This window comes from Opisthocomus hoazin, chromosome Z, assembly GCF_030867145.1.
Source record: "Opisthocomus hoazin isolate bOpiHoa1 chromosome Z, bOpiHoa1.hap1, whole genome shotgun sequence".
NCBI lineage: Eukaryota > Metazoa > Chordata > Aves > Opisthocomiformes > Opisthocomidae > Opisthocomus > Opisthocomus hoazin.
Window position 1 is genome coordinate 13694927 of NC_134454.1, and position 19739 is coordinate 13714665.

Below are 19739 nucleotides of genomic sequence, written 5' to 3' on the forward strand. Positions count from 1 at the left end.
TCTCCTATGGGCTGCTCTCAATCCATTCTCTGCCCAGCCTGTACTTGTGCTTGGGATTGCCCCAATTCAGGTGCAGGACCTTCCACTTCGCCTTGCTGAACCTCAGGAGGTTCGCATGGGCCCACATCTCAAGCCTCTTGAGGTCCCTCTGGATGGCATCTCTTCCCTCCAGTGTGTCGACTGCACCACACACCTTGGTGTCATCAGCAAACCTGCTGAGGGTGCACTCAATTCCACTGTCCATGTCACCGACAAAGATGTTAAAGAGGACTGGTCCCAATACCAGCCCTGAGGAGAACCCCTTGTCAGTGGTCTCCACTCAGACATTAAACTGTTGACTGCAACTCTCGGAGTGTGACCATCCAGCCAGTTCCTTATCCATCAAGTGGTCCATACATGAAATCTATGTCTCTCCAATTTAGAGGCAAGTCTGTCATGTGGGACAGTGTCACATGATTTGCACAAGTCCAGATAGGTGACTTGAGTGGCTCTTCCCTTATCCACCAACACAGTAAACCCATCATAGAAGGCTACCAAATTTGTCAGGCACGATTACCTCATAGTGCAGCCATGTTGGGTATCACCAATCATCTCCTTATTCTGCCTCACAATCTCCTTACTTCTTGTATCACAGATGTCAGATCTATGCTATTAAAGCTTCAGTGCTCTATACTATCAGCTCAAATCAGCACACCTGCTCTATCCAGAACTAGCAGAAGATGAGCACTAAAACCCTATGGGAAGTGTTCATAGTAAGATGCTGTGCTCTACAGATAAGCAGATTAATTCTGCGTCAGTTCCAAAATCAGATGGTCCACTGTAATATTGTGTCTTGACCCAGGTTTAAAAATAAATGAAATACCACCCAGATCCATGCAGCCACACGATGATTTAAACACTGTAGAAAAATCTAGTAAATGCCCTTTAACTCGGAAGTCAGCTGAAGTTGTAACTAATGGATGCACATCCTCAGTAAAAGGGCTGACATCTTTTCCATGTCCGCTGTTTATTTTCCCTAGTCTCATAATCTTAGTATTAATATCCAGAGTGAACTTAAATCAATTTGCTCTCAACCATGCCACAGTCCCTACCAAGCTCTTAATGAGATGCTTGATCACACTGTCTGTGCAGGATGAGCTGTGGATACAAGATGAGTGCATGCTGTCATCCTCAAAATGTTTCTACACAGACTCCCCTAATTGCAATTGCCTGATACTTATACTGAGCAGAATCACGACATAGAATCCCATCAAGTATCCTTTGGGGTAGTATAACTACAAATCATATAATGATTATTCACTTGCTTATTTAATAACAAAAATCCATACAGAAATCCCAACACTGCATAAAGCAGATTTTTAAAGGATATTTTGATGTCTCAAAATGTATTTAATTTAGTTTTGGCTTTTTTTCTGCTTTGGAGGATTCTTGCATCCTACTTTGCTACAGTAATCGGATTATTGAGTTTAACTGCTTATGTTGGAAGATAAACTACATCCACACAGCCAATGATGATAAGATAGAATTGCTGCAGCCTGAGGGGTTACTAAGAAGCATCTTCCCTATATTGTTTTGTACTATGTGTGGGTTGGTGTAATCAGCTCTCATCCTCTAGCAAAATAAAATCAAGACCCTATATATCACTGAAAAAGTAGTGAGAAAGAAACCTTCTTGGGTGCCTTTTTTCATTGCATGCATTAATTGCCTCACATGTTTTCCTGTTCTGCTCCTCTTCTAAATGATTTATAGTTTTTTACCATTGTGCTGCTGTTGTTATGACCACGCCATACAAAACCATCCACTTTTATGAAACTGGAATGAACTGGTACTACAAAGGTGACCGTGAGATTTCTTTGTGAATTTAATTTCAGAACTCAGTAATAATAACTATCAGTAATGAATATCTGCAAGTCAGTATCCTAATTACTATGCACTTCATTTATTCCACATAAAATTAAAAGTCTTATTTACACTATTCCAGGAGGCTAATTTTCCTCTGCACTTTCTGCTCTTTTTTTCTTCCCCACATTACTCCTAAAACATTTGCTTTCTTTGAATAAACTTTTAATTTTCATGTTCTTAAACAGTCCTTTTTTTTCGTATGTCTGCTGCTGTAGGTACTATTATAACATAGTTAGAGTCAAGATCAGATACATTCTCCATCTACAATAAAGACAATGTTCTTCTAAAATAAATGCAATAAATTCTTAAAATCCTCTTATATCATGAGTGACTTACCAAACAGGCTTTGAGCTGAATCAATGCGTATTTTGCAGTGCAGGAAAGTAACGCAATTTTGCTATAGGTAATCTATCACACAGCACCATGTATGTTTTATGTGCTATATAATAATTGCTGCCACTCTGCTGTTATCTGCTGGGACCATAATAAAGTTCAAAGATCCTGAAACTGAGATCAGGTTCCTATTACAGAAGAACTACAAGGGGCACAAATCTTCAGCCTCTGACCCTGTGAAAATAGTGGCACAGTAATAATGTTAAGCATGTCCATGTTAGATATAGACAAGGAAAACTGTCAATTAAAGAATGAAAACTTTGTTACCCCTATTTTTCCCATGGGGTAGAATGTGACAGTGAAATTATGTGATTTATCCAGGACACACAAGAAATCTGTGGCACAGCCAGATACAATATTTTCAGTTAGTAATCTTATGGATCTTTCTTTTTTGCATCTTATTTGTCAATAGAAGGAATAAGTTTGAAGCTAAAACAGAACAGAAGTATTTTGAATCATAATGCACTATACAGGAATATAACAAATGGGTTTGTGAGCATACAGCTGTCATTTAAAAAGCAACACTATGACAATACTGCACTAAAGGGTATTTTGAAAACCATTCTTTCTGAGGTCTTTCCATGAAGCCTGAGGCTTGATTAGAGACCCTAGAGGAGGGAGCAGATTGAATAAGATAACAAAAACCTTGACGAAGAGGGACTAAGGGGCACTTTGAGGAAGCAAGGGCTCAGAACGGGAATAGAGCAACAAAACCGGATCTGTCGTAGACTGGGGGGAAAGCACCAGAAGGAGTCAAAGTTGCTGAAGAAGCATGAGCTCACAGTGGCACAATCTCCTTTAGAAATTAGATTAAAACTTCTAATTCCCAAATCTTACAGTTCCTGGGCTATCAGCAAATTCTTCACAAATCCTCTTTACTGTCAGTTTAAAGACACTATTGCCCCAGCTCAGCCCTGAGCTGTCTAAAGGCTCAGCATGAGCCAGGTGAGTATCTGTGTGGTGACATACAGTTCACAGCTCTGCTTTTCTTTTTCTTTAAAAAAACCCAGGAGCTCACATGCAAAAATAGCTCAAAGCATTACTGAAGTTTCCTACACAAACTTAATAAATCATTCTTGTGTCTTTGCATTATAATTTAGAAATTTGTTTTACACAAGATTTGTTCCTCATCCAGTGCTCTCTGGATAGTCTTCCTCTGGGGACAAACTGGAATTATACAGAGTAGGATGCTGTATAATCCCTATATTACTTTTTCAGAAGCTCGAAGATGTGCAGCGGTGAATGCAGTAGAAAGTAGACTAAAAGAAAGGATGGTCTGAAAATTCAGGGGAATGGACTGATGCCCTGAACAACTCTCTCTCTCTCTCTCATGGATCTCTCAGAGCCAAATCACCTAAACAGAACTTTTTGCAAGTGGTCACTACCTCTATGTTCCTCTTTCTTGCAACTCCAGGCCCTTGCAGTGGTTTGAAGACATAAAATACCTACACCTGCAACACATGCAACAGGCACTGAACATATCCTGTATTGTGTAGCACAAACCCATCTGAAAAATCAGCTCATAAGCACCTCAAACTGACTGTCAAAAATAGCGGATATTTCCTAATTTATTCTGTCTCAGTTCTCTCTCTGTCAAATTAGAATAATAATTCCTCTTCAGTGCACAGAAGTGCTGTGAAGATAAATTCATTATGATTCGTAAAGCACTCAGACACTGTAGTGATGAGCACCACAGAAAAGCCCAGGAGGAAATTAGAAATTCTGACTTCAGAACAGAACTTAAAAATGTGGCATGGGACCATATACTGAACAATAACAAAGAAACAAAATCATGAATACTTACTCATTCAGTGAGCATTATCTATATATTGTGCACAGCAGAAGACAAGAGTCCCGTGGGGGGAAAGGCAGAGGGCAGACTTTATGTGATCAGTTAATTAAAACCAGGCTCATAAAGCATGACAGAAGGTGGGAAAATAAAGGTAGGTGGACAATCCAAATTCTGGCAATTCCAGCAGCTGAGTACTTGACCATAATTATATGGCAATTTTGTTTTCAATACACTTTTTATGTTTAATATGGAAAAAGCTTAAAAGAGCTCAACCTACTCGTCCACTGAGACATGACAGTGGCCATAGTTTTGTCTAATGTTACAGGTAATCTTCTAATTCCATAGATATGCTTCAGGTTTTTTCCTGCCCTTCTCAAGTCAGTTTCATACCTACTTTGAAACACATCGGATCGTACCAGAGACAACTGATTTTTATGTAATGGTGATATATAAAAAGAATGTTGTTAAAATAATCACAGAATCACAGAATCACAGAATCACAGAATAGTAGGGGTTGGAAGGGACCTCTGTGGGTCATCTAGTCCAACACCCCCGCCGAAGCAGGGTCACCTACAGCAGGCTGCACAGGACCTTGTCCAGGCGAGTCTTGAATATCTCCAGAGAAGGAGACTCCACAACCTCCCTGGGCAGCCTGTTCCAGTGCTCCGTCACCCTCAGAGGGAAGAAGTTCCTCCTCATGTTCAGACGGAACTTCCTGTGCCTCAGTTTGTGCCCATTACCCCTTGTCCTGTCACTGGGCACCACTGAAAAGAGCTTGGCCCCATCCTCCTGACACCCACCCTTCAGATATTTGTAGGCATTTATAAGGTCCCCTCGCAGCCTTCTCTTCTTCAGGCTGAACAAGCCCAGTTCCCTCAACCTCTCCTCGTAGTGGAGATGCTCCAGTCCCCTCACCATCCTTGTAGCCCTCCGCTGGACTCTCTCCAGTAGCTCTTCATCCTTCTTGAACTGGGGAGCCCAGAACTGGACACAGTACTCCAGATGAGGCCTCACCAGGGCAGTGTAGAGGGGAAGGAGAACCTCCCTTGTCCTGCTTGCCACATTCTTCTTGATGCACCCCAGGATCCCATTGGCCTTCTTGGCAGCCAGGGCACACTGCTGGCTCATGGTTAACCTGTCGTCCACCAGGACACCCAGGTCCCTCTCCGCAGAGCTGCTCTCCAGCAGGTCCACCCCAAGCCTGTACTGGTGCATGAGGTTGTTCCTCCCCAGGTGCAGGACCCTGCACTTGCCCTTGTTGAACCTCATCAGGTTCCTCTCTGCCCAGCTCTCCAGCCTATCCAGGTCACGCTGAATGGCAGCACAGCCTTCTGGAGTATCTACCACACCTCCCAGTTTGATGTCGTCAGCAAACTTGCTGAGGGTACATTCTAACTCTTCATCCAGGTCGTTGATGAAGAAGTTAAACAAGACTGGGCCCAGTACTGACCCCTGAGGGACACCACTTGTCACCAGCCTCCAACTAGACTCAGCGCCGCTGATGACAACCCTCTGAGTTCTGCCATTCAGCCAGTTCTCTATCCACTTCACCGACCACTCATCCAGCCCACACTTCCTCAGCTTCCCCAGGAGGATATCATGGGAGACTGTGTCGAAAGCCTTGCTGAAGTCAAGGTAGATAACATCCACGGCTCTCCCTTCGTCTACCCAGCCAGTCATGTCATCGTAGAAAGCTATCAGATTGGTCAGGCATGATTTCCCCTTGGTGAATCCATGCTGACTACTCCTGATAACCTTCTTTTCTTCCACTTGCTTGATGATGGCCTCCAGGATAAGCTGCTCCATCACCTTTCCCGGGATGGAGGTGAGGCTGACCGGCCTGTAGTTCCCTGGGTCCTCCTTCTTGCCCTTTTTGAAGATTGGAAAATAATCTCAATAAAAAGTTAATTGTACCAATCTAATACATGTTATACAAATGAAACCTAAAATTTGCTGGCTGAGTTGTCTGAAGAATATTAATCCCACCTGAGATTGTTACATCTACAGCAGTGTTTTTTTCAATTTCAACACTCGTAGTTAAACAAATAAAAGAATGCTTACAGTGTTTATCAAGTATAAAAACTGGATTAAAAATTCACATTAACAGTTTGGTTTTGCCTTTAGAAAGTCACCTTTCTAATTCTCTTGATATTGCACTGATTGTTTGATTTTTTTAATTGCTCTGATTGTTGCATCTTCCCTTAACAATCAGCAAATTCTGCAAGTTTCATAGCATCCCAGTAGCCTATATCCTCTTGCTTCACAGAAAGCTTTCAATAAAACATGGACTAATGATTCTTAGACATATGGTATGATGTTTCTCTAGCAATAAATTTCCTTTTTCTTATTATCAAAAAATTCTTTAGAACAAGGAAGAGCTAATCTAAAGGTCTCTGAAAAACAAACAGATCCAGGGAAGTATTTTTAATGACATTTTACTAATTTTTTTAAGTTTATCCTCAATTTTGCAGAATACTGTGGGTTCTTTATAAAAATATAAACCTGGGATGTTGCTTGTTCCAGACAGTACTTAAGAATCTTAATATTCTATAATTTTTCATACCTATGAAACAAAAAGCAAAGGCAGAGAAGATATAACTATAAGGTTACTAGTTTATTACATACAAGTATCTCTATAGTAGTCTTGTAGTTTTGCACATAACGTCTTTTCACAATGAAGGCGATTTGATAAGGTATAAAGCACATCTAGCTTAATAGTGTTAAGATATACTTTAATTTATATATTTGTGGCTTTTAGGCTTCCTTTCTATACAGATACGGGTCTAAAGGTTAGAAGTCAGAAATACTTCAGATATGATTATAGGCAAAGAAAACTTAATTGATTCACCTTAAAAACCACTTGGAGTTCATGAATATGATTATTTACTTAGTAAATATAATGAACACTTCTGTAGATGGCATCTGGTGGTTGATGGGTTTAGTGCTCTTTCACTTTTATGTTTTTCCCACATTGACAGCGCTCATGTGAACTCAAAGTATGACTGTAACCTAGGAAGAACAAAATTATAGATGGCAAAACTGTAACTGATTTTTTAAGTCATGGAAATACAGATAATGGTAAAGTTAAGTAAGTCTGCTTCACTTCAGTGGAGAAATTAAATCCGTTTTTGAAAGACATCAAGCAGTATTCCTAATTTAAGACTGTAGATTAACTTTATGTGAACCACTGGGCATCTTTCCAGCAGCGAGGCTAGAATGAGACAGATATAACATCAGCTGTAACTGTAAAGCTTGAGAGAAGAAAGGATCTGTGTGGAACCAAACGACGAATTGTCTGAATGCATCATCCATGCCAAGTACAAACAGACAGGTCTAAGAAGACTCTGTGTGACAGCATATGGTACATCATTTAGTGTTCAAGGCACCAATTATCATAACAGAGTTGGAAGTTCTCATAATTCATCTTCATTACCCTGTCAATGGGTTTTAGATTTTTCAAAGAATTTTAAGACATCCTCTGCTCTAGGTAAGTTTAAATGAGAGTTAGACAGGAATTTAAGCCATTGGCAGACATTTGCTAAGAAGCTTCAAGAAGTTGTCACATTCTGTGCATGAGCTTCATCATGCCTGAGTACTACAGAAATCTCTCTTGGTCAGATGAAGGTAACAAAAGGCTTAAACTTTTTTAATACAATTTGATAGCAACTATTCAGATATGATTTTTCACCTTGTGCAAAGGGGAAAAGGAGGTTCAAGAGACCTCAGCAGAAACACTAATCTCTAGTACAATGCAAACTGTTTTAGGTTTTAGGCCACAAGCTTCACTAGCAATACTTGCTGTACTTACTGTAATTTTTCTGTATATTCTGATAGTTGGAGAACAATGAATAGGGTGTCTAAAAAGATATTCTGTCAATATCTCTTTTGCACCTAGATCTCACACTCCCGCTGGTAAAAATTACCTGATTTTTCAAGAAAGATGACCAAGCTCATTTGCCAAAAAAAAACACTATCATGATGAGGTGTAGAACAGGCTTGAAGGCAGAAGAATGGAATACTAGAAATTGAATCGCTCATCTAAGTCACAGTGATGCAGCATTCCCAACTTCCTTTCACATCCTCTTTAATGTGTGTAAAAATATCAAGAGCTCATGTTTTCCTGAAACCATGTGATCCTTCAAAATCAGAGAATCTGCACATTTGAATCTCAGAAACAGGCAACTCACCATGTACAGATCCAGTTTTCAACTCCTATTTTGTTACATTCTTCGTTGAAAGCCGAACTCTTATAAGTAGACTTTATATTTATAAAAATTCAAATGTACCCTGAATTTATAAGCAGTGGTGAATTCTTCCGAGCCCTGTTTAGCAACCAGTAAATAACTACCATGAAAGAAAGAAATCTAAGTTGTTGAGTCTAAACTTGCAGGGTCTGCGTTGCTTAGCCAAACTGAAAAAGCAGCCTGGCTGTCCTTAACAGAGGAAACAAGCCCCAAACAGGCACAATGCTGGACATGTACGCTCAGTCCAGAAAATTTGAATGGCAGGTCAAATGAAACAGAGGGAAGAAGTTCATAGTGCCAGTGATCTGGACGTCCACAAATTCATGGGCCCCGATGGAATGCACCCACGAGTGCTGAGGGAGCTGGCGGATGTCATTGCTGAGCCACTCTCCGTCATCTTTGAGAGGTCCTGGAGGACAGGAGAGGTGCCCGAGGACTGGAGAAAGGCCAATGTCACTCCAGTCTTCAAAAAGGGCAAGAAGGAGGACCCAGGGAGCTACAGGCCGGTCAGCCTCACCTCCATCCCGTGAAAGGTGATGGAACAGCTTATCCTGGAGGCCATCATCAAGCAAGTGGAGGAAAAGAAGGTTATTAGGAGTAGTCAGCATGGATTCACTAAGGGGAAATCATGCTTGACGAATCTGATAGCTTTCTACGATGACATGACTGGCTGGGTAGATGCAGGGAGAGCCGTGGATGTTGTCTACCTAGACTTTAGCAAGGCTTTCGACACAGTCTCCCATAATATCCTCCTGGGGAAGCTCAGGAAGTGTGGGCTGGATGAGTGGTCAGTGAAGTGGATAGAGAACTGGCTGAATGGCAGAACTCAGAGGGTTGTCATCAGCGGCGCTGAGTCTAGTTGGAGGCTGGTAACAAGGGGTGTCCCCCAGGGGTCAGTACTGGGCCCAGTCTTGTTTAACTTCTTCATCAACGACCTGGATGAAGAGTTAGAATGTACTCTCAGCAAGTTTGCTGATGACACCAAACTGGGAGGTGTGGTAGACACACCGGAAGGCTGTGCTGCCATTCAGCGTGACCTGGATAGGCTGGAGAGTTGGGCAGAGAGGAACCTGATGAGGTTCAACAAGGGCAAATGCAGGGTCCTGCACCTGAGGAGGAACAACCCCATGCACCAGTACAGGCTTGGGGTGGACCTGCTGAAGAGCAGCTGTGTGGAGAGGGACCTGGGTGTCCTGGTGGACGACAGGTTAACCATGAGCTAGCAGTGTGCCCTGGCTGCCAAGAAAGCTAATGGGATCTTGGGATGCATCAAGAAGAGTGTGGCAAGCAGGTCGAGGGAGGTTCTCCTTCCCCTCTACACTGCCCTGGTGAGGCCTCATCTGGAGTACTGTGTCCAGTTCTGGGCTTCCCAGTTCAAGAAAGATGAAGAGCTACTGGAGAGAGTCCAGCGGAGGGCTACGAGGATGGTGAGGGGACTGGAGCATCTCTGCTACGAGGAAAGGCTGAGGGAGCTGGGCTTGTTCAGCCTGAAGAAGAGAAGGCTGCGAGGGGACCTAATATATACTTACAAATATCTGAAGGGTGGGTGTCAGGACAATGGGGCCAGACTCTTTTCAGTGATGCCCAGGGACAGGACAAGGGGCAATGGGCACAAACTGAAGCACAGGAAGTTCCGTCTGAACATGAGGAAGAACTTCATCCCTCTGAGGGTGACGGAGCACTGGAACAGGCTGCCCAGGGAGGTTGTGGAGTCTCCTTCTCTGGAGATATTCAAGACTCGCCTGGACAAGGTCCTGTGCAGCCTGCTGTAGGTGACCCTGCTTTGGCAGGAGGGTTGGACTAGACGACCCACAGAGGTCCCTTCCAACCCCTACCATTCTGTGATTCTGTGATCTTCATGAATTTGGATTCTAGGACTGGATCCTCTCTTCACAGAGCAATAAACTTACTAAAAGCCACAGAAACAAATAAAGAACGGACAGATTTTCTAGAATCCCTTGGAAACTGATCTCAAATCTCTTACAGAGCTTTCAAAATATCCAGGGCTTGAGTCTTGCAAATTCATTCAAATACCTTGCAAGTTGTAGTTTGTGTGAAATCTAGAGCTATTGTACTCAACTTTTATTTTAAAGTACACCATTTTAAGATAGATACAAAATTGCTTGGTCAGAATTCCTGTATGGGAGATTCTTGTACAGCAGATTACAAGTCTGAGCATTGTACACTGGTGAAGCAGATCATACATGACATGTTTCATAGCAAAATTTCTTCCTGATATTTCTAGTGCTTACAAAAGCTGTCATAAGATACAGTACCTTATTCATATGATGATTCTGTGGAACAGCATGCAGACTATATATTTATTCCAGTAGGATGCATCTCTTCACAGAGATCAACAGTAGCAGCTATCTAAATCTGTCAGATAACTGGTGGTGTCTTAGGAAAAATTTTATAATTTGATTTCTGAAGTGTACATGAGGTATATCGTCCTGAATCTGTCACTCAGAGAAGCACAAATTTTGCAAACACACACCTAGAAAAACAGTACAACTTCTGATAACAATGGATGAAAAGTACCTTTCTTTAAAAAAAAAAAAAGGTCCGGGAGTGACAGGAAATCTAAAAATCCTCTAGCTACCACAAAATGCTGTTACAGTAATACTGTGGACCAACAATATCTTTAGAGTACAAACCAAAAAAAAATCAGTGGGAGTTTAGTGCAAATATCAGGCCTGGAAGAAGTGAAGCAAAAGGTAAAAAAATATACAATCCTGTAGAAAATTCAATAGAAATAAGATTTTCATAGAATGATACTTTCATGATATCCTGGTGGCTGGAAACATTGTATCAGCAAAAAATAACAGCATAGTTCTGGGTGTGTTATGCCATCAGCCAGCATGGCCAAATAGCAAATAAATTACAACAGAAAAATACTCTTGCATCATTGACTCTTAATAATTCTTTGCTCTTCCTTACCATTTCAATTTCACTTAAAACATTCTTCTTTAGTATCAGAATTTGGATCAGAATATGACATTCCTTGCTGGAAGTGGCTGTGTAAGAAACAAGAAGGGTTCTTCTTATCTTCAGGGATAAAAGGAATAAAATGAGTATGAAACGATATCAGAGATTTTGGAAGTCACATTCTGTCTCTAATACGCTTCTGGTCATGCTCTGTAGTGCAAAATTCAAAGGGAGATACAGTTCAAGGGTACAATTTTTAAAATGGGGCACAACAATTTGGTCTGACAGCTTATTGTCATTAAAGGATACCTGATAGTTTTTTAAGAGGTCCAGTATTAAAAACCGTACTAACCATTTTGCACTTTGGAATGCGTGTTAAAAGCAGATAGTCTTTACAATTTTGAATAAACCTACGCAAATACTTCACTACTTTTCTTGAAGCATTACTGCTACTTGCAGCTCAACTATTTATTTTGTTTCAAAGGAGACATACGCAAGAATGGACTAAATAATTCATACAGACCTCATTCTCTCATGTGCAACACAAGAAAAACTGAAATTGGATCTTTCTCTGTTAAGATGGCCTTGGCTAATCTGGTAGCATAAAGAAACCTTAAATTTCACCTGACCAGTTATTTCCAGTGCTATGACACCTTGCTTAACAGTCCCAGTATGTGGCCGTGGGAAGAGACTATTTATGGACTTCAGGCGCGGGCTGCTGGAGCAATCCATTGGGACTGTGACCTAGAAGCCTCATTAACAAACGAGGGACAGAGGGTAAGACCTGCTGATTCAGCTTTGTCCAAGTAAAACAGCTTATGATCAACTCTGTCATCACTACCTGTATTGTCTGCCCTCAGTAGAAAGCCTGTAACACAGCAGAGATCCTGAGCATCATACAGTTTGTGCATGACTGATATTTTATGTAATATTTAATATATAAGTATGCTGTCAACATTGGACAAGATGATTTCTGCTGTCGGAGTGATGCTGACACGCTGATGTTCTTTAGCAGCTGCAGTGTCAGCAAATTATGACAGAGGGCAATGTAGGTAAGTCTTAAGGGACTCGCAGCCTGGGATATATTTAGGGAATTAGTAGTTGGGAAGTGCTTTTATACAGTTCTGCAGAGAACATTCTGACAAGGGGTAAGTTTTAGGTCACTTCAGCATGCACAAATCAGTGCCCCTTTTAGAAGAAACATGTGAAAGAGAAGCCCTCTTCCCTTTCTCCTGCCCTACAGATGTGAATGAACCCTGAAACACCATTGAGAACTACTGCAGCTGATGCCAAGTATACTCAGAGGCTTCATCCACACCAGTAAATTGCATGTGCCAGAGAAGTGTTCCTGCAAATTGAAGCCAACTGGCGCAAAGTGACTGCAGCTATTCTAGCAAAGTCTCTAGGCAAGTCTCCAAAAGAGGGGCTGCAAGCATACTACCTGTCAGAGGCGGGAAGGCCCCCATAAATTCTGACTCCAAAATCATGTCCAAGGATAATTTTTGGCGATGTTAGGCACAGGACAAAAATATGCTAGGGAATATACTAGGATAGGCATATTCAAAGAGTTTAGTAAGCTTAGGGTTTAATAGCTGTAAAGTAACCTTTGTGGCTTATCACAAATGACTTCACTGACAGGGCTGGACTGCATTGCTATTACTGTGAATTGCTATTGCAGGAACAGAATATTGCAGGAATAGAAGAGTGAGCGTGCAGTTTATACAGCATTTTTTGTGTCTAGGGGATGACCATTGCTGAATAAATTTCAGAGATTTTATTACTAGGCATTCCAATCTTAAAAGCATTCTAGTGTCCTGGTTTTGGTTAAAACAGAATTGATTGTCTTTTAGTGAACCTTCCCTGCAACTAAGTTGTTCTAAGTAACTGCATTTTTCTGAAGCTGGCTGCATATTTTACAGACACTGTCCACTCCAAAGCTGATAACACCTGATGTTTACAGTTACACTGAGCTAACGGTAGGAAAGGAATGCAGAAAAAGGCCCCTGTTTATAATTATCACTATAGCAGCCAAGGTCACCGATAGACCTCTCAGGTCCCGCAAGTGAGGAGTCGTAAAGGGTCGCACTTGCGGGGAGGGGCGGACAGGACAGGTGACCCGATATTGGCCAACGCGGTATTCGATGCCACGCACATCATACTCCGTTTAAAGCTGGGGGATCATGAGGGTCTCACGCTCTTCGTCCATGGCTGCCTTCTGAAAAGGACCCTGCTCGTTGTCCTGCCTGTGATCCTCATCCAGATTCTGATCCGTGTGTCCCTCAGTCCAGTTCCTGCCCACTGCTGAGCGCAGTCCGGGACTGCCTGGTGCTGCCTGGCAGCTGCTGGTGGGACGCCAGCACCCGGCACCCAACTCTGGGAAACTCAGTATCGGTTTTGTATATTTTACATTATTTCTCTTATTACTAATATTATTAGTACTATTAGTGTTATTAGCAAAACTTTTTGTATTCAATTGGTAAGTTTCTCTGCCTTTTCCTCCTTTTCCCTTCCTCTGGTGGGAGGGTGGGGGTTAACAGAGAGCATCTGCTACTCAGTTTATTGCTGCCCTGCTTTAAACTGTGACTTCTAGAAAGCATTGTGGGATTTATGGAGTCTTAATCAGAGATTTATTCATAGCGATCACCTAGGAGCTTGAGAAGAAAGTTTATAAAATTAGTACACAACTGGAATGTGGGGCATTTATCCTACTAAAATAGGAGGTGGATTCTAAGCTGAATTTCATCTTCCTTTTTCTCCATAAAAGTGTGGGTGATTTTATGTAAAAATTAGAACAAGAGCTACCAGTTAAGTGAAAACAAGCAATTTAGTAGGTGAACAGTTGGACTTTGATAGTCACCTAAGCTGGTGACCATTTTACAGTTTCATGATCTTATTTCCCACTAAATCTACACTCATTCTCAATTTGTTAAGTTACAGTTAGGAAAAACACTTATGAGTCTGATGATTGATTATTTTTATCCCAGTTCACCAGCTAATAATTATCAGTTGTAACCAATGGTTGAATTCAGTTGCAAATTGTACCAGTTTCTTCCAGGAATAGAATAAGAGAGATAAAACAAAAACCTGATGAGTATACCACAACTCTTTGCAGGTCTTCTGGAGAATTGTTACAGTCATTCACAACCGAGAATTAACTTTTCAGCTTGCTCACTGGTGAGACTCAACAGCCATTATCTATGGAAGCCACTTTGTGCCAAGTAAGTGATGAGATTCAAGATGAAAGCAGCAAACGATTTATTCCTGGATTTGACAATAGCTACATCTCTAAGCGATCAAGTGAATTTAGATTTCAGAATGGATATGACTTACATCAAACTTCTAACGGATTCTCTGTAGTGCCATCCTTTGACAGCTGGCCATATGCAGATTTGAAACCGGACTATTAAATATTCCTATGGCATTTCAAGATGAATGTGAGAAAGATTTTCGGATACTGCTATTGTTTCAAAAAGCTGAAGAGTGGGAAAAAAACTAGAAAAGACACAGCCATTACTGCTTATATTTAAAATTATGAAATGATTTCTGTACTGCATGAAAAACAGAATCGCAGAGAAGAGAAGGACTTAGTGAACTTAGTGAAATTTTGTTTAATTGCATATTTATCTTAAAATAAACTCATTAAAGTTCCCACATAAAGTTCTCTGAGACAAGGAACCAGTACTAGGGCCAGTACTGTTTAATATTTTCTTCAATGACATAGACAATGGGATCAAGTGCACCCTCAGCAAGTTTGCTGACGACACCTAGCTGTGTGGTGCGGTTGACAGCCCTGAGGGAAGGTGTGCTATCCAGAGGACCTGGACAGGCTTGAGAAGTGGGCCCGTATAAACATCATGAAGTTCAACAAGGCCAGGTGCAAGGTCCTGCATCTGGGCTGGGGCAACCCCTGCTATCACTACAGGCTGGGGGATGAAGGGATTGAGAGCAGCCCTGAGGAGAAGGACTTGGGGGTACTGGTGGATCAAAAGCTGGATGTGAGCTGACGATGGGCACTCACAGCCCAGAAACCCAGCCATATCCTGGGCTGCATCCTCAGCAGCACGGCCAGCAGGCTGAGGGAGGGGATTCTGCCCCTCTACTCTGCTCTGGTGAGACCCCACCTGGAGTCCTGCATCCAGCTGTGGAGCCCTCAGCACAGGAAAGACATGGAGCTGTTGGAGTCGGTCCAGAGGAGGGCCACAAAGATGATCAGAGGGATGGAGCACCTCTCCTATGAGGAAAGGCTGAGAGAATTGGGGGTGTTCAGCTTAGAGAAGAGAAGGCTCTGGGGAGGCCTAATTGCAGCCTTCCAATACCTGAATGGGGCTTTTAAGAAAGATGGAAAGAGACTTATTATTAAAGCCTGAAGCAATAGCGCAAGCTGTAATGGTTTTGAGCTAAAAAAGGGTAAATTCAGACTAGATACAAGGAAGAAATTTTCTGCAATGAGGATTCTGAAACACTGGCACCGGTTGCCCAGGGAAGCTGTGGATGCCCCCTCCCTGGAAGTGTTCAAGGTCCAGTTGGACAGGGCTATGAGCAACCTGATCTAGTTGAATATGTCCCTGCTCATTGCAGGGGGGGTGGACTAGATGACCTCTAAAGGTTTCTTCCAACCCAAGCCATTCTATGATTCTATGAAGTATCAAGTTCATGATTCTCAGAACTGCTGCTAACATGCAAACACGATGTAAGGTCTGCACAGCAAAGCCAGGGACAGAATTCAACTCCCGTGACCAGCATTCATTTGTCCTAACCTTTAAATTTTTTTAACTGCTTTTTTCCTTTGTGGTTTGCAGCTTCATTCACTGACTATATTGCAGGTCTGGCAAGGCTTTGAGCACCCTCTCCTGCAATGTTCTTGTATCCAGGTTAGGATGTTACGGATGCAACAACTAACAAACTGGGGAGCAGCTCTGCTGGGAAAGAGCTGGAGGTCCTGGTGCACAGCAAGCTGAGCACAAGACGGCTGTGTGCCCTGGCAGCGAAGAAGGCCAACAGCATCCAGGTCTATACTAACACAAGCACGGATTAGGGGGAGGGATTATCCTGCTTTATGCAGCACTTGTTAGAGCACGTCTAGAGTACTACTGCACCCAGTTTTGGACAGCCAGTAAAAGAAATGTTGACAAACTGGAGCAAGTCATGAAGAAGGCCATCAAGAGGGTTTCCAGCTCCCTCAAATATTCCTTCTTGGTAATCCCCTGGTAGGGCACTAGTTGACCTTAGTGCTTCTAATCAGCCTCATATCGGACCCTCACCCATGTGGTGGACTGCCACTCTCCCCCACGGGCAGAAGGGCTCCATTTAAGCTCAGCCCTGGGCCTTTGGCCTCTACATGAGAGTTCTAGTCTCCAGCCACATCTGCCCATAGACCCTAGCAATGCTGCCCTGGTGGGCTGATTTCCTGGCTTGATCTTGGACCTGTCCCATCTTCACAGATTTGTGAGGTACCTGGACTTGGGACAGCCCTTCCTTAAACCCGTTCTACCACCTGCCCTGCTCCCTCCCTGGGATGGTGAGATGGCTGATGAAGTCCCTGCCCTACCAACGCTGGGACACCCCTTGACTCCCTGGGCCCTGTGACACGCTGGTCCTCTGGAAGCACCTGGCCATCACTGTGCTCTGGCTCCTGGCTAGTCTTGATTGCATTTTGAGATGGCTGTTTTTCTGCACTCATTCACCATTCAAATGCTTAAATATAGGTGCCTGGGAACAAGGTATGTAACCTTGTCAGATAGTGACAAATACTTGTGCGGTTCACAGTTCTCCTAACCTTATAGAGCGGATTCAAGATTATAATGCTGCCATGTCTTGTTTGAACTGAGACAGAATAATAATGTGAAACAATGATACCTACAAATATTTGTTTGGGTAATCTGTAGAAAAGGCATAAATGGCAATACAGGATTATATACTTCATTAGAAGATACATTTAGTCTTCTGCAGTAAGTAAACGCACCACAATGCAGTGTCTTGCTACACTCACTCTTTTCAAGGTTATGCATGCTTTATAAATTATATAAAAAGAGACTCAGATGAAACAAACAGAATGTGTCTTTAAATGTGCTAGCTTGATTATCTAAAAGGATCATAATAAATCAGATGAAACCAGTATTTCCTACAGTTGAAAAAGATTATTTTTAGCTAAGCACAAACACTGTTCCAGATATTTAATATAAACTAGCCAAGCAATTTCTGTAATTTGATATTTAACACTAAGTGAGGAATGTTGATAAGATACAGACATTTTATTCTCTGCATTTAAATCAACAATTTTAGTGCAGTTTCTACTCAAATGGTATCAATACAATCCCAGAATATCTACTAGAGCAAGGAAAAATCTGTGTTATCAAGAAACGCTATTTATAATTACGTACAATATGAATAAAATAGAGATGAGGTTAACATTTATGAAACAAAGGAAACTATTTCGATAAACTTTTCTTTTAAAATATCTTTCACTGCCTTTCATATTTAAATCATGTAATCGAATCAGGTCAGAAGCTTGTCTTATCCTGCTTTGGATTCTAGAGGGCACAATCGATTCACTGTAGCTGATTAGACAAGGGCAAAAAAGTAAAAACCACTAATCAATGTGTTACAGCTTCACCTGCAGGTGTTCAAAGCTGGAAGATGGATATCTGCCTGTTTTTCACTCAGTGTATATTGCTGTAAGCTGTGGAATTCGTAGTGTTGGCTGTTGGATGTGCTCCCACTCCACTGATGTGATATACATTCGCTTCAATATGCAGGGTATCAGTACCTTACAGAAAAAGCTTCCTGCTATGTGGAATAATGATCACCGTTGCATAAAACTGTTGTTTGCAAATCCTACTGCTGGTTTCAGTGTAATTCACTGACCAAAGCACTCATAAAAAAGTGTGCATGTACTCATTCATTCTTAAAAGATTGTGTAGGCTTGCCAGGGGCTACCTAAATTGTATAAACATGGTACAATCTGCTAAATACTTGATGAACGTCCAGTGGCACAGCATGTTAGATACGCCAGGAAGCACCAGCTTAATTTTCAGGGCTATGACCTAATCAGCTTGCTGTAATTTCACCAGTAGCATGCGGTACCAGAAGCATTTGCATTAAAATCTGAGAAAGCTATTCATACCCTTTCTCTTTTTTTTTTTTTTTTTGTTTTAATTCACTTTCTGACTGAATCTACTTGTCCATGTATGTACGCTTATTCACAGACCTGACTAGGTGGACTTTCCAGGCAGGGGTTTGTGAGCTCTGAGATAGCTGGAAGAGCTTTGGGATGGACTCTGGGAGATAGAAACTGTGGCAGGTAGCTCTTTGTACCCAGTTACTACTGCTGTGTAATACTTCAAAGACAATTTTAGTTGTGAAATACACTCTGTTTCAAGAAGAGTAGTATGTGTAAAGTATCTCAGGGGTCTGAGCTCCAGAAATTTAAAGCAGTTTCTGATAAGAAGAAATTCCATTTTAGACACCTTTTAAAGAAAGTGCCTCTGTCTCTCCATAAAAGCTTCAAAGTAAATAATGACAGAATTGACGTTTTTTGCCTTGGGAACTTCAGTATTGTCTCTTCCTAAATTCTTCTGCTCTGTAGTTTGCAATGACACAGTGTCCCTTCAGGTACTCTTACCAATAGGTACCAAAAAATACTGCCAGTCAGGACAGTCCCATTATGAAAAGTTGCAGGATTTTAATAAGATGTTTCTGGCATCAGGGCAACAATAATACTTTGGCTCTTTCCTTGAGCTCTATCTATGTAGCAAAACCAAAATGTTAAAGTATGGGTCAACTTATATTCCATTCAGAAAAAATAAAAAAAGAATGGAAATGCGAAAGTGAGGAAAGATTTATGCAGGTTTTAATACTGAAGTTACCTTTGGCACCAGACAAAAGTTAAAATAAAAGTAGAGTAATTTAATTCCAGAAACCAGGTGTATGCAACTTCTTTGTTAGGTCTAGTAAGAGATTTAGAGGAAGAGTTAGATATATTGGTGTAATAACTCTGAGAAACGCCTCTCTTCATCATTCACCTATAAAGACGTCAAGTCACTTAACCAGCCAGGGTGCTGTGGATACTAATTTATACAAACTTTTCATCCTAAAAGCTTTTCCTTAAAGGAAGAACACTTCAGAAATGTATAAGCTTATAAACTCTGCCTTCTGTTTCCTCTCTGCTGTCTTGGCGATTTTCAAGTAATCAAGATGTTGACCTTTACCTTCTGCTGTTGCTTACATTTTAGAAAGACTACTGCCCTTCACCATAGTAGATATAATCATAACCTGTTCAGATGGTTTAAATCATCAACCTGTTCTGAAAAACATGCTGATGTCTCAAGGCAAAGGCTCAACTCCTAGATCATGGATTAACAAGTCCTGCCTTAAAGATTTCTTTGTTTGCTTGCAGGATTTTATTTAGGCTTATCAGTTTTGTTCACTATGTAATCCTACCAACATTTCTGTCAGCAAAACCTAGGGCAGTAGCATACTGCAGC